Source organism: Triticum dicoccoides, chromosome 2A (assembly GCF_002162155.2).
Source record: "Triticum dicoccoides isolate Atlit2015 ecotype Zavitan chromosome 2A, WEW_v2.0, whole genome shotgun sequence".
NCBI lineage: Eukaryota > Viridiplantae > Streptophyta > Magnoliopsida > Poales > Poaceae > Triticum > Triticum dicoccoides.
Genome location: NC_041382.1, coordinates 377,535,031 through 377,553,697, shown reverse-complemented (window position 1 = coordinate 377,553,697; position 18,667 = coordinate 377,535,031).

Below are 18,667 nucleotides of genomic sequence, written 5' to 3'. Positions count from 1 at the left end.
AAAAACAATGTTTTATTGAATTATAAAGGTTGTGTTTATACTTTTGTCTGAAAGTATTATGATGCCTCTTGTGCGGCTGTTTATGTATATATGTATATGACCTGAAAATTTGCAGTCGTCGGCTTCCGCCCCCACGCATATAATGCGGGGGTGTTCGCAAAAAACGCGTATTCACACTTGATCCAATGTCCTAGTCCATGAAGGAGGTGGTAGCGCGGTGAACGAGGCAATCAGACTATATTGCTTTAACACTTTCACTTAGCCATAGGAGTTTGACGGTGGGGCTACTATATAGCCCTTGGTACTTCTGCGCTCGTCCGAATACGGGGCACGTACATACATGACCGGGAAACGGTCCTTCGTTAATGCGGAGGAATCCCGAAGATTCCGCTAAGTCATCGAGTGGTTGACCAGTCTCGTGTTTTACCATGACAGTCAGTTTTCGGCTTTCTCTACTAAGGTGCTCATCCGGATGAACCAGGGAAAAATCGCAGTAGTTCTCCCAGTGCTACCTTAGCCGATATAGCGAAACGTAAGGTACCAAAACATGGGAGCCGGGCAAACCCAACATTTGACCAAAGACATGATTCAGAGCTGATGCATATAAGGCCAAACTCGTGACACCGAACACTCCCTAAGGTATTCGGTCTTTATGCCCTTAATAATAAACCCCGAGTGTCCAGGTACGTGCAATATCCTGACGTGGCCACATGCCAATAACGTCAGCATCCTTCTCGGTTGTATTGAGTATCCGGAGGATGTGAACAACAAGAGACAGTAAAAAAGGTTTACGCAGGGTCTTAATCTGAAAAGAAACCTTGGAGCGCGTCCCTGCTGCATGTCTGCGCCTGTGTCTCCGTTGTGTCGTGTCCTGGACGGGTGTAGCATGATTTTCATCTATAAAAGAGAAGAACTTAGGTGAAAGTTGTCGTGCCAGAAAATTGGTTATTATCAATAAACCATTAAAATTCAAGATAAGTCAAGTGTAAGCCGGACTAGCCCTGATTATACGCAGGAAGCCCCTGGTACTGTCTATGAGGGTTTGACCATCAAACCAATCTCATGTATATGTAGTGGTGCACTGGACTCATCTAACCGTGTCCGTGGTCTTGACGACCTGTCATTTTTTCTGGTTGGTGAGGCCATCTAGTGCTCGGCTATTCAAGCCGCCGCACATTCTTCCGCGCGTAGAGAACACTCAGTATTTCCACTAACTGTGATTGTGCCACGTGGACCGGGCATCTTAAGCTTGAGAGAAGCATAATGTGGTATTGCATTAAAACGAGCGAAAGCCGCTCTTCCGTGTAGTGCTTGATAGCCACTTCAGAATGGAGCGATGTAGAAAGTTAAGTTTTTGCTTCGGAAGTTGTCGGGAGAACCGAATACAACCTCTAGTAATAGAGAGCCCATACAGCGGGCCTCTAGGCCTGGTATTACTCCCTTGAAGGTAGTATTACTATGGCTTATTTTTGTCGGGTCTATCCCCATTTTGCGGACTGTGTCCTGATATATCATATTGAGACTACTGCCGCCATCCTTGAGGACTCGTGTGAGATGGTATCCGTTTATTACTAGGTCTAACACCAAGGCAGCCAATCCTTCGTGTCGGATGCTTGTCGTGTGATCCCCGTGATCAAAAGTGATCGGGCAGGCCAACCAGGGGTTGGACCTAGCGGTGATGGGCTCTATGGCGCGTGTGTCTCGGAGTGCATGTTTGCTTCTCCTCTTCGTCACATGGATCATGTTTACTTTTTTTTCCTCTGGTGGGAATTTTTTCTGTCCTCCAGTGCTTTGCTGGCGAGGTTCGTCCTCATCTTTGCTTGGTGTCTCCCCCCCTTGTGTTCGGTGTTTAGCTTACCGGCCTGCTTGAAGACCCAGCATTCTCTGTGGGTGTGATTTGTAGGTTTATCGGGGGTGCCATGAATCTGACATAGTTTTTCAAGAATCCTGTTTAGGCCAGACGGTCCATCTCTTCTGCCTTTGAAAGGCTTTTTCCGCTGACCTGGTCGAGAGCCCTAAATCTGGCGTTTACCGCCGTATTATCTGGGATATCTTCTTTATTTCGACGCTTGTTTTTATTAGCTCGTGGTTTTCCATTACCATCCCTGATTTCAGATGTGCCTGGGTCGCTGGTGCTACTGCGGGCTAACCAGCTATCTTCGCTCGCGCAAAAGCGGGTCATGAGGCTTGTCAGGGCTGCCATTGTTCTCGGTTTTTCTTGGCCAAGGTGTCTGGCGAGCCATTCATCTCGGACGCTGTGTTTGAAAGCTGCTAAGGCTTTAGTGTCCTGACAGTCGATGATTTGGTTCTTCTTAGTGAGAACCTGTTCCAAAGCTTTCAGGCGGACTCTCCGGGCTGTTGAATTATATGACTTAAATCGTCTGCATCCGGAGGTCAGACATAGGTCCCTTGAAAATTAGCCCGGAAAACATCCTCGAGCTCCTCCCAACTTCCAATTGAGTTTTCGGGGAGGCTTTTCAGCTAGTGCCAAGCTAGTCCTTTAAGCTTGAGGGGCAAGTATTTGATGGCATGGAGATCGTCTCCGCAAGCCATATGGATATGGAGGATAAAGTCCTCAATCCAGACCCCAGGGTCTGTGGTCCCGTCGTACGCCTCTATGTTCACTGGTTTGAATCTTTCTGGGAATTCGTCGTCCAACACCTCATCTGTGAAACATAGGGGGTGTGCGGCACCCCTGTATTTGGATGTACCATGGCGTCCGGACGGTTGTAGTATTCGGTTTTGATTTTGTGCCGGAGCGCGCTTCCTAGATCCATAGATGGATCTGGTCGTACCGGATTTTTGGCGCAAGTCCTTACATAGATCGTGTGTTAGACTTATGTGCGACCTTGTTAGCCACTCTAACGTGGTCACAAGGTGGTTGATCCGGCCGGTTAGCCGTTACATTTTTCAGTTGTGTGGGGTCTAAGGCCTCATCGTCGAATTCAGGTAATAGCTTGCGCTTTGGATAGCTCTTTGTGTGGTAACTTCCACCATACTTTTCTTGGTTGTCGAGCACTTTGTTCCACCTGCTGTTGAGCGTATTTTGTGCGGCCTTAAGCCTTTGCTTCTGCTTCTTCAGACTCCTCGCTGTGGCAATAAGCCTTCTGCGGAGGTTCTCTTGCTCCAAGTGCGTTTCTGGGATGATGTGTGCATCTTCGTCCGGACTGTTTTCCTCCCCAGAGGGGGTTTGATGAGGTTTATCCTTGGCGTCGTCGTGTTCGGACGTCAGATCCGTACTATGTTTGTCATTTGCAGCTTCATCGTGCTCTGCCGCTGGGGCAATGTGGTCGTCGTTTCCTCTGGAGTCGACTGGAGTGTTATTTTCTCTTGCGCGGTTATCGCTGTTTTTGCTATGGCGGGACTTAGAGCGGCGTCGCTGACGTCGGCACTTGGGTTGCTTCTTGGAGGGGCCATCCTCCGCTATCTCTTCGCCATAGCCTTCTTTGGGTGTGTCCACCATGTATATGTCATGTGATGAAGTGGCTGTCCGGCGCCCTGTGGGCACTGGTTCCTCTTCGTCTCCTGCATCTTCGTCCATGTCGTTGATGTCTTCAGAGTTGAAATCGAGCATGTCTGTTAAATCATAGACAGGGGCTGCTAAGTGGGTGGTGTGTGGGCAGTGAATTTCTTCATCGTCTGCATCCCATTCTAGCCGGACATAGTTCAACCAGGGTTCTCCTCGCAAGGAGAGAGACCTTAATGAATTTAGCACATCGCCGAAAGGCGAGTGCTAAAAGATATCTGCGGAGGTGAACTCCATGATCGGCGCCCAATCGGATTCGATAGGCATGGATGCAGGCGGCTCAGAGTCCATGGCCGGAGACGAACCTAGTGGTTCGGCAACACGGCTCTTGTAAGGGGTGAAGTCAGTATCTGGCTCCATCGCCACTGAGAGTGTGGCCTCCATGGCGGGGTCTATCCCTCCGCCCTCGGATGGCGCAATTTGCTCCGGATTGAAGGCTGGAGTAGTTGCAGATGCGATCTCCCAAACAATGTCCGACGGTAGAGTTACGTCATACTCGTCGTGATTGTGCGGCGCACCTGACATGGGCTCGAATCCGTCGAAGATCAAGTCTCAGTGGATGTCGGCAACGTAGTTTAAGTTACCAAACCTGACCTGATGGCCAGGGGCGTAGCTCTCGATCTGCTCTAGATGACGAAGCGAGTTGGCCCGCAGAGCGAAGCCGCAGAATATGAAGATCTGTCCGGTGAGGAAAACCTCGCCTTGGACCGCATCATTACCGATGATCGAAGGAGCCATCAAGCCTTACGGTGACGGCACAGTGGAACTCTCAATGAAAGCACCAATCTCGGTGTCAAAACCGGCGGATCTCGGGTAGGGGGTCACGAACTGTGCGTCTAAGGCAGATGGTAACAGGAGGTAGGGGACACGATGTTTACCCAGGTTTGGGCCCTCTTGATGGAGGTAATACCCTACGTCCTGCTTGATTGTTCTTGATAATATGAGTATTACAAGAGTTGGTCTACCACGAGATCGTAGAGGCTAAACCCTAGAAGCTAGCCTATGGTATGATTGCCTGTTGTCCTACGGACTAAACCCTCCGGTTTATATAGACACCGGAAGGGGCTAGGGTTACACAAAGTTTGTTACAAGGGAGAAGATCTACATATCCTTATTGCCAAGCTTGCCTTCCACGCCAAGGAGAGTCCCATACGGACACGAGACGAAGTCTTCAATCTTGTATCTTCATAGTCCAACAGTGCGGCCAAAGGATATAGTCTGGCTGTCTAGAGACCCCCTAATCCAGGACTCCCTCAGCCGTTGTCGGTGATGACTCTGTTTGGCACACCAAAACGGCAGACTAGTCCCTTGAAGAACTTGACGGCTGACTGTGCAGTCACCTTCCTCACTACTTCCACCTCCGGCCACTTTGTGAACTTGTCGATTGCAACGTACGAGTACTCAAAGCCCCCGACAGCGCGGGGGAAAGGGCCCACTATGTAAAGCCCTCAGACCAAAAACGGCCAGGAGAGAGGGATTGTTTGAAGGGCTTGAGATAGCTGATGAAGCTTCTTTGAATGGAACTAGCATGCTTCACACCTAGTTACTAGTGCTGTCGCATCCTGGAGGGGGTGGGCCAGAAGAAGCCTTGCCAGAATGCCCTGCTGGCACGGGCCCTCGACCCTATGTGGGAGCCACATATGCCCCCATGTATCTCTGCCAATAGCTCCAGTCCTTCCACCTGGGGGATGCACTTCACATTCACACTGTTCGGTCTTTTTTTGTACAGGACGTCATCGATGAACTGGTACAGGGCAGATCGACGGGCTACATTTTCCGCTTCTTCCTGATCCTCGGGGAGTTCCCCTGCCTGGAGGAAACGGACGGTATGCTGTGCCCATGCCGGAGCCTAGTCTCTATGGCAAGAACCAAAGGCATCTCTTCCACCATGGGGGTAGCCGTCTCTACAGCCAGGACTTGGCGCCCCGCAGGAGCGAGCTACCCATTGGCAGGCTCGGAATCCACGGCAACACCCTTGCCAGCGGCCCCTGGGGCTCGGTGGGAAGGTACTTGCCGGTGCCCGATTTCCTCTGCTTGTTCTACTCCATTGACGGTTCGAAGGATGGTTGAGTTAACCGAAGCAAAAAGGTACTTGGTTCCACAGGTAGCTTAAATGCAGAGCGCTTTGACGGGTAGTAAGCGATGGTGTTCTCCGCTCGGGGAACATGCTCCGCTTCAATACCGTCGAACTGCTGCTCCAGCTTCCTCACCTCATCTACGGAGGCCTCCATCAACGGACTCTAGTAATCTTTGTTGACCTGTCTGACGACAAGCTGCGAATCACTCCTGACGATGAGCTTCTTCACCCCGAGGTCTGCCATGATCCTAAGACCGGCAAGCAGCCCCTCGTACTCAGCAGTGTTGTTTGTGGACATCTCCCTAGGAAAGTGCATTTGGATCACATACTTGAGGTGCTCTCCGGTGGGTGCGACAAGCAGCACAGCGGCACCGGCACCTTGCAGCGAGAAACCTCGTCAAAGTACATGATCCAGTGGTGACTTTCTTCCTTGTCGGGGAGAGCGGTCTCCTGGATTTCCTCATCGGGCGTTGAGGTCCATTTTGCAATGAAGTCCGCCAAGACTCTTCTCTGGATTGTCGAAGTGCTTTCAAACTTCAACCCAAAGCTTGACAACTCCAAGGCCCACTCCATAATCCTTCCGGTTGCATCTGGGTTGTGTAGTATCCATTGCAACGGGAGGCAGGTGACGACAGTGATCTCATGGGCTTGGAAGTAATGATGTAGCTTCCTCGAGGCCATAAGGAGACCGAAGAGAAATTTCTGCACACCGGAGTACCTTGACCTGGCCCCCTGCAAGAGGGAGCTGACAAAGTAAACCGGGTGCTGCATCATCTTCTTCTTCTGCACCACTTCACTTGGCCGCGCGGGCCCTGCCCTGATGGCGTCAGAGTCTGCCGGGGGGCCTGCCTTACCGCCACCAGGCCCTGCCGAGGGAATCTCTGACTTGCCATTCGCCGGTCCTGCTGCGGCCACTGCCTCTTTGTCGACCTCCCTCTGCGCCATTAGTGCGGCGCTGACCTCTTGATTCATTGCCGCCAGATACAGCAGCAACAGCTCTTGTGGTTTAGGCGCAACCAGTATTGGCGTAGAGGAAAGGTATTTCTTCAGACCCTGCAACGCCGCCTCAGCTGGGGTCCACTCCATTGGGCCTACCTTCTTCAAGATTTTGAAAAAGGGAAGGGCACGCTCAACGGACTTGGAGATGAACCTGCTCATGACGGCAACGCAGCCAGTGAGCCAACACACATCCTTGATCCTCTTGGGTGTCTCAATCGGCTCAATAGCCTTGATCTTGTCTGGGTTTGCCTCAATCCCATGCTGCGACACAAACAACCCGAGAAGTTTTCCTGACGGGACGCCAAAGACACACTTCTTAGGGTTTAGCTTGAGGTTGATCTTGCGTAGGTTGGCAAACGTCTCTTCTAGGTCTTGTACAAGGGTTGCCTTGTCCTTGGTTTTGACCACTATGTCATCCTTATAAGCTTCCATGTTTCTATGTAGCTGGGGCTGAAAACCAATCTGGACCGCCCTTGCAAACATCGAGCCAACACTCTTCAACCCGAAAGGCATCCGTAAAAAGCAATATGTACCACATGGGGTGATAATGGTTGTCTTCTCTTCATCTTCTCTTGCCATGAAGATCTGGTGGTAGCCCGAGTAGGCAAAGAGGAATGACAACAGATCACACATGGCCGTGGAGTCAACAATCTGGGAGGGGTCCTTAGGACAAGCCTTATTGACATTTGTGTAGTCAATACACAGCCTCCACTTCCCATTTGCCATGTGCACCACCACGTGATTGGCCAACCACATAGGATGGAGCACTCCTCTCACCAAACCTGCCGCTTCCAATTTCCTAATCTCCTCTATGATCAACTCCTATCATTCCAAAGCTTGCTTCTTGACCTTCTGCTTGACGGGTTGCGCATGGGGACAGACAGCAAGGTGGTTCTCAATCACTTCCCTAGGATCGCCAGGGATGTCAGATGCTTGACACGCAAACACATCGACATTCTCCCATAGGAAAGCGACGAGCGTGCTTTCCTATTTGTTGTCGAGGGTGGAACATATGGTGAAAGCCCCTCCCGTGCCATCCTCCTTGACGAACACCCTCCTGGTCTCTGGTGGTGCAGCTCTGGATTTCTTGCTCTTGCCGGTAGAGCTCTCGGGCACGTCCTCGATGGTAGCACAACCCTCCGAAGAGGTGCGCTTACCGGAGTGGGTGCAAGAGGTCTTTCCGGTCTTCTTCTTCCCTCCCGGGGCCTCAACGGCAGGAGCAAGTGCCTTGGCAGCATCTGCTACAACTCCTTCTCGATAGAGTTGGCCAGTGTAGATCAGCTCATCCTTCTTGTCGGAGGGGACGGTGATGATGGTCATCGGCCCAGGCATCTTCAGTGTATTGTAGGCGTAGTGCGACGCCGCCATGAACTTGGCTAGTGCTGGGAGACCGAGGATCCCGTTGTAGGGCAAGGGGATCTCAACCAGATCGAAGACGATCCTCTCCGTCCTGTAGTTCAACTCACCTCCAAACGTCACGGGCAATGTGACCTTCCCCTTCGACTGGCTCCTTCCCGGACTGACCCTTGAAACGTACCCATTTCCTCAAGGTCTCCATCAAGAATTTGCAGCCTTTTGACCATGACAGGCGAGATCAAGTTTAGGCCGGCCCTGCCGTCAACCAGCATCTTGGTCACCTTGAGGTTGCGTATCGTTGGTGACACCAACAACGGAAAACACCTGACCGCAGTTGTGTAGTCAGGGTGGTCCTCGGCGTGAAAGATGAGGGGCGTGCTAGACCACTTCACTGGCTTCTGAGCGTCGAACGATGGCTCTGCTACTGTAATCTCTCACGCCCACTGCTTGAGCTGGCGGTGAGAAGTGTGCAGCGAGGCGCCACCATTGACGCACATGGCCTCCATAGCCTTTTGGAACTCGTGCTCACCGGACTCAGCATCCTCGTCATGATCATCGTCTTCCTGCTTCTTGTTGCGGCCCCGAGCGGGCCTCTCTTGCTGGTTATCCTTGCCGCGGCGACATCCCTGGCCGCCATGCTTCTTGCCAGATCCTTTGGCACCATCCCAACCCTTCTCCTTGTCCCGCCTCTCATATTTGGCTTTTTTCTTTTCAGCAAGAAGCTCAACTTGTCGGCAGTTCGGGAGGTCGTGGCCCTTGGTGCAGTGGATCTTGCAGTACTGCTTGTTAGAGCCACCTGGCTTGTGAGCAGCCGCCAAGGCCCGACAAGCGGCGCACCCGGCAATCTCCTTGTCGGGGTCGTCTGCATTGGCGTTCTTGGCGACGCTGGTGTCACCGGATCCCTCGACGGCAAGCATAGTCCTGTCCTTGTGTTTCCTGTTGCGACGCCGGCCCTTCTTCGTCGGGGCGGCGGTGTCTTCGTCAGTAGAGTCGGTTTTCGCACCAGCGTCTTCGCCGGGGTACTTCCTTCCCTCTTCAGCCCGGGCGCATCTATCGGCCAGAACGTAATGTTCGGCCACGTCCTTGACCTTGTTCATTGCCAGCTCTTCACAGATCTTGCGGTTACGCACATTCTGATGGAATGCGCTGATCACGGCGGCAGGATGAACATCTAGGATGTTGTATTGCACTCGGCTGAACCTCTGTATGTACTTGCACAGGTTTTCACCTTCCTTCTGGGGAATGATATGCAAATCACTCGCCTGGCCATGAGCTTGGTGGCCTCCAGTGAAGGCACCAATGAACTCGTGGCACAGATCTGACCAATAAGAAATGGAATCCTTCAGTAAGTGCATCAACCAAGACATGACATTGGGTTTTAGGGCCAACGGGAAGTAATTGGCAAGCACCTTGTTGTCACGAGCTCCACCGGCTTGCATTGCGATGGTGTGGATGATGAGGAACTCTGATGGGTGGGTCTTCCCGTCGTACATCTCACCGATGTCAGGCTTGAACGTGTGGTGGGATGGCAAATTGGAACTGCCGCAGCCCGCGGGTAAAGGCTGGGAAACCCACCTCGTCAGGTAGGCTGCCGGAGCCTCCCGGTGATGGGTGGTCCATAGCGGGCCCTGCCCGCCTGTCTGACTGGTGGCATGTATCGCGCCGACGCTCGATGGTGGTTCGAGCGTCTTCATGGGCTCGCTCTCGAAGAACCTGGCGTTGGTCTCGGCGGGTCTGTGGGTCGGACGACACTATGAAAATGTCATAACAAGCATCATCACGACGGACCGACATCTGTAGTTGTTGGCTTGGAGGAGGAGAGTGCACCGCGGCCGCAACGCCTCCGGCCCCTCCACCGCTAGCATGCAGTGGCTTGATGGAGCGCCGGCATGAGGGCCCCGCTGGCCGTGGATCGTCTTTGTTGGTGATGCCGACGAGGCTTCAGATAGTTGCTCTTCACTCGTCGAGCTTCTCCGCGGCAGGAGGGAAGTCGAGGAGCAGCTGCGCGCGCGCCAAGGCTTCTGCTGGCGTGGGTGGCGGCGAAAGCTGCATGGACTCTGGCGCGCTTCGACTTCTGACCACGTTAGAAGGAGCTCTGTCACGGCCCAGCGGTTGTGCGCCGTCCTCGCCAGCACTTCGGTGGGCATGCTAGCCTCCTTCGTCCAGCGGATGACGCACAGGACTCTTCCCACGGCGGCGTCTAGGGGTGACCGGTGAGGTGACGCTGCTCGTCGCACACAACCTGGGAAGAGCGTGTTGTGGGCGCCGGAGTGGGCGTCTTGGAGGTCGCCACGCCGCCTGTGAGTGGTACGGCGACGCCCCCGGAGGGTCTTGTGTCGTCTGCGGGGGGGCCAGCTCCGTCTCTGGATTTTGCGGCGTGTGTCCTGTTGCCTTACGCACGAACGACGCCGCTCTCTAGGCTCTGACTGCCAGAGCGATGTTGGTGCTCGCTGGTCGCGCCTTGGGTTCTATCTGCGACCGGCCTGCTGCTCACCTGCACTGGTACGGGTTATCCGGATCCCGACGAACTAACCACTGTGGCCGCCTTCTTCTTGGGAGCCATGGCGATGAAGAACTGCTAGGCTAACTGCTAGAACAGATTCTCACAACTGCCGCGCCCCTACCTGGTGCGCCAAGATGTCGGTGAGAACGACACCTATGGGATCACTGGGATCCATTCTACGGTCGGCGGGCGCGGGGTCGTGAGAAGAGCAGGTTTAGGAGCTAGAACACGGGTTGTTTACCCAGGTTCGGGCCGCGAGGATGCGTAAAACTCTAGTCCTGCTTTCGTGGATGTATTGAGTGTTCTTGAGCTTTTTGAACTAGCTGCGGTGGTTGTGCCATCCCAAAAAGTCGAATCCCTGTCCTGGTCGGCTCGGGCCTCCTTTTATAGGAAAAAGGGGCTGCCACAGTGGCACACAACAGGTGGAAAGGCCTACAGTGCGCGAGCTTATCGCACGGCATTACAGGACAAAGTGCATTAAATGCACTACGTAGGTGTCCATTAGCTTTATCGGGGACGGGAACAAGGCCCGTCCCGTCCGTCACCACTTCCCCTCGCTTCGACATGCGCCCAAACCAGCGATGCATGCAGCGCCATGTAGGCAGGTAGGCAGCTGAGCTAGCGCGGTGGTAGGGCCTTCATGAAGATCTGCATGCCGCCACACAGGTGCTTGCTGATTTGGCTTGGAAGTTGCATGCTGCCACATAGGTGCCTTCCCAGCAGGTTGGGCTGGCAGCTGCATGCGAACGGCGGCGGAGTCTTGGTTGGTGCGGGTCTGGTAGTGGCCCTGCTGATGCCCTCAGCAAGGGTCTTGTCGCGGCGCTCCTGTCATCCCCGGCAAGGTTCTTGCCGGGGGTCTTGTGGATTTCCTCGGCTAGGATCCCGCCAAGGTTCGTCGTCTTCTAATCCTCATCCGATCATGTGTTTATGATCTTGACTAAGATTTGCATGGCACCACAGAGGCGCCTCCCGAGCCCTGGTCTCAATGTAGTTGTTGACGGCCTTCGAAACCTTTGGGCTCAAGGGTGGCTTGCTCTGCTGGCATCGGGCAAGTTGCCCCGGCAAGGCTCTTGCTGGGGTTGCGGGGGCCGCCTCGGCAAGGACCTTGCCGAGGGAGCCCACCTTGCCCTCTTGCCCTCCTGCGCTTCTGGTCTTGGCGTCACCTTGGTTGTCTTGTGCTTCGGCTTCTATCTGGCTTCCCTCCTCTGCCCCGCTTAGTGTGGCTGCGGCGCGTGGCTCTGACTGCCTGTGCACAAGTAAAGGGGTCAAAAAGGAGAGCCCCTACTTTTGTACACTGACAAGAAAAATGACAAAATATAATGCAGTCTAGACTTTTCGCTGATCTTACCAAAGATAAGATGAAAAGGAAGGCAATGAAAAGAAATGGTTGGCTTATTATCTGGAGCTTATATTCACATGTGCTTATTTTCTTAGGATAACTCGTAATAATTGTCCCTAAGAAACATGGCCAATAGAACTGACATACAAATAACATGTCACGATGATTGCAATGGAGGAGTGACCTACCATATCACACTGTATAGGCTCGCCGCTGCCTCTCCTTTTTTTCTGATATTCCATGAAATTGCCACATAAATCTTGTACTTTTTCATTGTGTAACACTATCTGCAAGTTGACACGGCTAATTTCAGACATCTCTACATGATAATACATTGCATATCCCTTGCGCATATTTAAACAACCAATTAACAATTGTGTGCGTAGCATAAACTAGCCATGACTATGTGTGCTGGACTAGTAGGCACTCTAAGGGAGCCTAATGTAGTGCACTGGAATTCCTACATGCCACCTACGATTTTGTGTAATGTACTACCTCGATTCCTAAATATACGTCTTTGTAGAGATTCTAGTATGGACCACATACAGATGTATATAGATGCATTTTCGAGTGTAGATTCACTCATTTTGCTCCGTATGTAGCCTATAGTGGAATTCTAGAATGTCTTATATTTAGGAATGGAGGTACGATGTAGTATCATGTATGACCTCTACATATCTAATTTAGCAGCCAGTAGTAGAAATCATTGTCTGCACAAAGGGATTACTGGTCGAAAATCCTAGCAAAGCACGCTGGCAAGCACACAACAATACAAGAGAGAGAGAGAGACGCACTTACAAGATCATAGCAATGCCTCAGTCCAGGATCTTGGTTGGCCAAGCTGTTAGATCCAGAAGAAACATCATCCTTGTAGTTTTTGCCAGCTGCATAACAGGTAACAGCGACATGTTAGTATATTTGAAGTACATCGGGTAGGTGATGTTGGACGGGTTTAAAGGTGAAGTACCTAGGCCGTGGCGGGTGCTTGGCATCTTGCCAGACGGTGGGAATCATGTTAGAAACGTCAAGGGTGATGACATTGTGCTGGCTGTCAGGGTCCAGTAAGGAGATCTAGAACCATCGAGTAGGGTGTTTCTGGAGTGGCTCTGCTAGGGTAGACTACGGTGTGGGCGAAGCGGATCTGTGGTCGTGGATGAGGGCGTCGGTGAAGCTGCTCTGGTGGTTTGGTTAAGGATGGTGTCGATGATGCGGATCTGTGGCCGTGGATGGGGCGTTAGAAGTTTCTCCGGTAGGTTGGATGAGGGTGCGACAAAGAGGATCTGTGGCCGTGGACTTGTGAGTTGGCAAAGCGGCCCCAGTAGGATCTAGAATGGTATAGGCGAAGCTACTCCGGTAGGGTTGACGATGGTGTCGGCGAAGCGGCTTCGGTAGGGTTGAGGAAGGTGTCGGCGAAGAGGATCAGAGGCCGTCGACGGGGGCGTCGGTGGGGCAGCTGCGGGGGGTGTGGACGAAGCGTCTCCAGTGGAGAGTACGAATGAGCCGCTGCAGATGCGCTACAGTTGACGAGAGTACCGGCCAAGCAGATCCGGCACCGTGGACAAGGCCGACACTGAATGGGTTGTGGTATAGTGGTGATGAACAGTCTACTTGTTTCTAGTTGAGGCGTGAGGTGTAGATGTGGCCGCAGAAGCAGATCCAGCGAGGTGGACGCCGCTGGCAATGAATGGGCTCTGGTACACTAGCGGATGGGCAGTCTAGGGTTTCGAGAGGGGAGGGGAAGAAAGGCCGAGGAAGTACGGACGACATGATGTAAGATGCTTTGGTGCTATGGAGTTAGTCATTTTTGCGGGAGGGGGAGAGGAAATGGGGGTGTCGTGTGGTGGGGGGAACCGGAAGTTACCAAAGCAGCCCCGACGTATTATATAGATGAGGGTGGTATTGTTACTGTTGTTCTCCGTGCACCAAGGACAAAAGGGGAATTTCACATGCTAAAGACTAGGTGGCGGAAATTTTAGAAGGAGATGGGAGATTTTGCTGCCCGCGGGATCGTTCGTATCCAGTTTCAACTAATTTTGGACCGTGCTAGCGGGAAGCTCATGCAAGACTGTGTACACGGGGCACGCGTCAGCAGTTAATAACTGGTGTGAACTCCACCTAGAAAAAAAGACAATAACTTGGGATGATGCGCAGATAACTTGGACGTTCACGAGGGCGCGACCAATCGTACGGGTGTAGAGGAGCGTTCACAAAAAATTGGATCAAATGCTCAGCCTATGTATTTCTCGTGTAAACAGATAATTTAGTGCCATTGATTATTTTTTAAACATAATGCATTGACGTGTTAGTGTAGAGGCGCACAAAAATAAATGGATATTGTAGTCCCACAAAAGAAATGGATATTGTAGTCCGCTACTTAAAAGTGTTACCTCATATGATTACATAGCCTCCATTCCATAAATTGCGTCCCCGTTGAATTCATTGTAACAACCCCAAAATTGGGTTATCAATTTTTGTGTCGTTATTCCTTCCTGGCACTCATTCTTCAAAAAAAATTCCCCTGAGTTTGCTGGATGACTCTGACAGTTCTTGTGATTTTCAACCTTTCAATACCTTGCTCATGTCTTTGTCAGTGGGCAAGACCTCATTTGCATCATCTCAAACTCTCTCAAACCCTAATTCCAATTTTTTGGAATTTGGATATGTCCTTTGTGCTTACAAAGGAGCCATCATTTTCCTTGATGTGTTGATCCTCCCAATTGTTTCTAGAGATCCTCCTATCTTTCTGAACCTTGGATGTGCAAAAATATTGCTAAGTCTCATGCAATATTTTTGAATTGTGGTTTATTCCTTTTCTTGTCTTTCTGAGGAATATCCAAAGGCATAGTTAGCCATCTCCAAATTCATGAGAATTGGTGGACTTGATACTTATGCCTAATCCAAGCTCTGGCAAATATATTGGCCATAATTAAACAAGGAAAATTTCCTTTTCCTATTTAATGCCAATATTGCATTTCTGCCATTTTCCAAAGGAACTACTATTTTTATAGCAGAGAAAATTTCAACATAAATTGTGGAGCTTGTCCTTGCTATATATTAACTAGTTCCATCCTAATCTTAGGATTTTACAGTTCAAAATTGGGCACATGATCCAATGCAAATTTCTGCCTTCTTTGAAATTTTGCAAAGGAAGTGCTTTGTTCCTAATTCCAATGGAGCTGCAATTTGGCAGGGTGATTAACATGGTTAAATAACCCATGGAGGAAAAATATGAGCTCAATCCATTCATCCTAGCTCCGTGTGCAATTTTTTTCAAAGTTTTTGACTAGAACACAACTTTGTGAAGGAAGTACCTTCACAGAGTTTCCAAATGGGATGAAACGTTTCCGTCCTCTCAAGTATCTCAAATCATTAGCCTTCACCTAAATTCAGTTCATTTCATTGAACTATGTGAGCACAGGAGCAATTCTTGGTTTCTGTCCAATTTTTCAGTTTGTGAAGCAAGTATATTTTATCTTGCTCCATTATGGCTAAAACTTTTTCCAGACCTTCTCCTATACATATGATCCATCTCCAAAAAACTTTGGATCATTTCAGTTAGCCATTTGCCCTGAGGATTTTTCTCAAGTTTTAGGACAGAGGAGATGTTTGTGAAACCAGTACCATTTTCGAAAGTCCATTTGGTATGATGTTTTTGCAGCATCTACCTATGATCAAATCATCAGGCTTTGACAAGTTTTCACCCAATCCATCACTCCTAGTGAGTGCTTCTAGCTCATTTAGTTTCTAGACCAGATTTGGCATTTGTACAGCAACTATGCTAAATAGTTGACCAAATGACTTCATAATTCCCAGGACCGTAGTCCTTCCTACCCTAAGCCTATTAGACAATAAATTTACTCTCCAAAGTGTGGCCAAGTTTGCATCAGTAAACTTGTGGAGCTTGGTTTACTCCTCCCTGTGTCATTCCTAGTATCTTTACCGCAGTAGTTCTCTACCTTGGATGTACAATGCAGTAGACATGAGCTGGCATCAGTAAAAAACCCGGAGCACGCCTTGTCCATGGTGACCACGAGTGTAACCAGCCCAAAACGGTGGTCTAGCCACTGTTCTCGTCGGCAGCGCTGCTCTGACCGGCTCTGGCCTCGCCATTAATGTCCTACAGCCCCCCCCCCTCGCCATTACCTCCCCCCTGGACCGCTCTCCCCCTCTGTTTTCTTCTCCGGCGAGCCGTGCCAACGACGGAAACAATGTGCTCCTGTGCATCGTCTCCTTCCTCCCCGGTGTCCTCTTCCTCCTTACGTCGGTGAGCGTCGCCCGTCTTCTTGAGCCTCTACTGCTCGGCTGCATCCTCCTCGTCGCCTTCCTGCCGCTTCCTGTGCGCCTTGGCCGCGCTTGCCGACACTGCGTCGTCACCGACGCGCGGACACGTCGCCCGCCATGTGCCACCTCCTCCCCCTCCTTCTCGAGCTCTCCCCGCGGCTATAAGTAGCCCTCACGAGCCCCCTCACAGTCCACAACCCTCCCCAACCACTCGCAGCTCTCCCCCTTGCCTCGGAGCTCCACATCCCCTCCAATGGCCGAGCCATCGCCGCCATCCCCTCGGCCATTTCCGGCCGTCCCCTGCCCCGTCCAAGCCCTCCATGGGACGTGCCACTCTCCGGCGACCCTTCCCGAACCGCCGCCCTCCATTTCCCTCACCGGAGCACCGTGTCCACCCGAGCCCGAAGCCCCTCTCCACTGTGTGCCTCGCTGCTTCTATTACAATGCTCGTCGGCGGCAGCGGCTACCACCCTGAGATGTGCCTCTCCTCCCTGAGCATCTGGGTAGGTCGCCTGTCGTGTGCGGTGGCCGGAATCGCCGGTGATCGCCGTCAGGGCGGATCCCTCCCTCTGCCTCGCTCGATCCCGAGCAGGAGGAGGAAGAAGCCAGGCCAGGCGGGCCCTTCCTGCGTGACCCCACCGGTCGGCGACCGAAGGGCCTGGCCCAGTGCCATGTCAGATAAGTGGCGGCGCCCCAGCCGCGAAGCCGCTTTCCCCAGGCAAAAGCGTATTCCTGGAAAATGCGCTTTCAATCACCGAAAGCTTATTCTTTCTCTTCTTCGGCCGGAAATACGTTTTCCTCTCTAGAAAACGTATTCTCAGAAAAGACACGTTCTGTTTAAACTACCAGGGACCTGTTTGTAGAAGTATTTTTGCAGACTAGTCCCTGAGTTTTAAACGTCCGTATCATTTTATCCGTAACTCCAAATGAGGTGATTCCAGCGCTCACGTTCTCTATTCATCGAGCTCTTTTTGATGGGACTATTTTCTTGATGTTTGCACATTCTAAAAATGCTCATTTTGCCCTTGCTCTAATTCAGCCCCTTTTAGAGGGAACCGTTCTCTGGCAAATCTTTCCGCGATCGTTTCACACTTCTTCTCGGAGTATTTATGAACCCCAGGCAAGCCAACCTCTTATGATCAGCCCTGAACTTGCATGTTGACTTTTCTTGCACCTCGTGTGTGTGTGTGTAGTTAAAATTTCTCCTTACTATTTTCGTTTGTAGTTATTCTGTTATGATTATCATGCATGCTTATGTTTTCATGATATCTTTTGCCATGCTAATTAGAATGTTATTATCGATATTTCTTGGAGTTCTAGGGCTTATATTTGGATGATTATGTAGGTGACAAGTGCCTTTAGATTCTTAGTGGCTATTATGATTGCTATGATAATTGTATTGCACCGTTGATATGCTAGTACTTGGTATTGTCATGTTCTTATAGTTGTTCACCTGAGAAGTTCGGTATTTTAGTAAAGCATTCATATGATGCATGTTGATTTTTGCATCCATGTTCATGATGGTGGAGAAGGTGATAAAATGACTTAATAATAACAAACCTCCTCCGTCATCGATGGGATCGGGTCATAGTGCTACCAAACCGAACTTCTTCAGTGCAGCCACATTTTGCCTTTATGGGAAGGCCTTAATGCGACCTATTGTCGTGCCTCTCGCCGGTGCCTCCAAAGAGGGAAGGTAATGGGCGCGCGCTACCCTGATCAGGTAGGCGGACATAAGCCTTGTGTGCCCTGGTTTGGTTTTGAGCTCAGGTCCCCATGTGGGACGTTTATGTTTGGCCACGATGGTGGCCGTTGGTGTCTTTGGTAGACACGGGGCCACCCAGGACTACCTGTAACACCCCGGATGTAACTTTCCCAATTTGTACTCCAACTCTTGCCGTTTCCGGCGTTAAGTTATTTTATTTTCTCGGGTTTGGGTCTTTGTCTCCGTGTGTTGTTGTCGTTGTCATGCATCTCATATCATGTCATCATGTGCATTGCATTTGCATACATGTTCGTCTCATGCATTCGAGCATTTTCCCCGTTGTCCGTTTTGCATTCTGGCGCTTCGTTCTCCTCCGGTGGTCATTTCTAGCTTTCTTTCGTGTGTGGGGATTAAACATTTTTGGATTGGACCGAGACTTGCCAAGCGGCCTTGGTTTACTACCGGTAGACCGCCTGTCAAGTTTCGTATCATTTGGACTTCGATTGATACTCCAACGGTTAACCGAGGGACCGAAAAGGCCTCGTGTGTGTTGCAGCCCAACACCCCTCCAATTTGGCCCAAAACCCACCTAACTCTGCTCCATCATCTAGAGCGTTCGATCACGATCGCGTGGCCGAAAACCGCACCTCATTTGGACTCTCCTAGCTCCCTCTATGCCTATAAATAGGTCCTCCTCGAAAATCTCGGATCCCCCTCGTCCAAAACCCTAGAGATCGTCCCCGCGCCGGCCGGACACGTCCGTCCGGGCCGGACGTCGCCGCCGCCCCAACCGGGAGCCGCCACGTGGCAGCGCCCCACTTCGCCGCGCCGCCACCCGCGCGGGCCCGCCAGGCCCAGCGCTGGCCCCTGTGGCCCGTAGC